Source organism: Marmota monax, unplaced genomic scaffold, assembly GCF_021218885.2.
Source record: "Marmota monax isolate L192 unplaced genomic scaffold, Marmota_monax_Labrador192_F-V1.1 WCK01_AAM20220418_F8-fsc00077, whole genome shotgun sequence".
NCBI classification, from domain to species: domain Eukaryota; kingdom Metazoa; phylum Chordata; class Mammalia; order Rodentia; family Sciuridae; genus Marmota; species Marmota monax.
Window position 1 is genome coordinate 2,379,575 of NW_026694610.1, and position 2,238 is coordinate 2,381,812.

General features: G+C 32.4%; 1 non-coding gene across 1 annotated transcript; it reads left to right on the forward strand.

Moving 5' to 3' along the window:
- Positions 1-1,851: 1,851 nt before the first annotated feature.
- On the forward strand, positions 1,852-1,919 carry Trnaa-cgc (transfer RNA alanine (anticodon CGC)). Its single transcript has one exon. It is a non-coding gene; the product is annotated as a tRNA-Ala (tRNA).
- The last annotated feature ends 319 nt before the right edge of the window (positions 1,920-2,238 follow it).

The window sequence follows — 2,238 nt, forward strand, 5'->3', positions numbered from 1 at the left end:
ACTGCTGTTTGGATAATTTATTTTTAGCTTGCTTTATTTCTGCATCTTAACTCAGATATTACTCTCTTTTAAAATTTACTGTTTTTTCCTCTAATGTTCATTAGCTAATAATTTTATCCAGTAAACTTTTTATTTTGGACATTTTATTTTTCATCTCTGGAAGTTTCATTTGGTTATTTATTTATTATTTCACATCTCCCATTTCTCTCTTCAGAAACACCCATATTCAGATAAAATAAACTTTAAATCAAAACTGTAAAAAGAGATAAAGATGGCTACTATATAGTGATAAAGGGACAATCCAAAGAAAGGAAACAATAATTATAAATAAATGTGCTCTCAACACTAGAGCACCCAATTAAATAATGCAAGTATTTCAGGCTGTAAAAAAAGAGATTAAAAAAAAAGGAGTTATAGACTTTAATACAGCAATAGCTGGGGTCTTTGGCACTTCACTTTCATCAACAGACAAATCATCCAGACAAAAATCAACAAATAAATTTTGCTATTAAACTATGCTATAGACCAATACTGAATGGACACAACAGACACTTACAGAATAATTTAGCCAACAGATGCAAAAAAAATATACTTTCTTCTCATCAGTAAATGGACCATGTGTTAAACCACAGAACAAGTCTCAATAAGTTAAAAAATTTGAAATGGTAGCAGGTATACTTCCTGATCACAATGGAACAAAACTTAGAAAACTTAGAAATTCTATAAATACAGGCATATTAAATGGCATACTCTTGAATGACCAATGGGTCAAAGAAGAAATCAAAAGCATAATTAAAAAAATTTCTTGAAACAAATGAAAATGGAAACACAAAATGCCAAAACTTACAACAAAAACAGCACTAAGAGGGGGAATTTTATAGCAATAGCATCTACATTAAAAAAAAAGAAATATTTCAAGTAAGCAACCTAATGATTCAACTAATGACACTAAAAATGTAGAAACAAACCAAATCCAAAATTAGTAGAAGAAAAGAAATAACAAAGGTAAGAACAGAAATAATTGAAAGTAGAGACTAAAAAAAATCATTGTACTCTTATTAAATAGCATTGTAATTCTAAGCTAGAGCAATAAGGCAAGAGGGGAAAAAAAGCATTGAGATCGGAAAGGGAGGAAGACAAATTATTCATTCACAGTTGAAATGATTTTGTATGTGGAAGAACCTAAAGATTCCACACACACACACACACACAAAAACACAAAATAAAATAAAATAATCATTAAAACCAGTAAGCAACTTCCGTAAGATCCCAGGACACAAAATTAACATACAGAAAGCAGTAGCATTTTTACACACTTAATAACAAAGTTGTTGAGACAGCAATTCCATCTACAGGAGTAAAAACAAACAAGCAAGAAAACAAAAACAAAACAAAAAAAACCCCAGGAATAAATTTAACCAAGGAAGCGAATAATCTCTACAACAAAAATTGCAAACACTGATGAAGATTAAAAAAGACACGCACACACACACACACACATACACACACACACACACCCTAGAGAGAAATCCCATGTTCATGGATTGAAAGAATTAATATTGTTAAAATATCAGGACCACTCAAAGTGATATACAGGTTGTATGCAGTTCCAGAACAAACAAACAAACAACAAAAACTCCCTGAAGTTTGTATGGAACTATAATACAGAAGGCCCCAAAGAGCCAAAGCAATCCTGAGCAAAAAGAAAAAAGCTGGAAATACACAATACTGGACTTCAAAACTTATTACAAATCTACAGAAACAAAACAGCATGGTGCTGGCAAAAAGACGGACCTCTAAACCAATGGAATGAAGCAGAGAACTCAGAAAAAAATTCACACAGGCTGGGGATATAGCTCAGTTGGTAGAGTGCTTGCCTCGCATGCACAAGGCCCTAGGTTCAATCCCTAGTGGAAAAAAAAAAATTCACACACCTATAGCCAACTGATTTTCAACAAAAACAGTAAGAAAGGCATTGGAGAAAGTTAAATCTCTTCAATAAAATTAGCAATGGGAAAATTGACTAATCCATGTACAGAATAAAGAAACCAGACCCTACCTCTTACCATATATAAAAATTAACTCAAAATTAAAATTATGCTGTCTATAAATATCATTGGCTTATAAGAGTTAGTTGGAGAGTCCTGGCTGGAAACATATTAGAGGACTGTTGGCTTATTAATGGGTCTTGTTGACATCAACAGGGATGTCAGTAGTGGGAGAGCAGATATGGGGCAG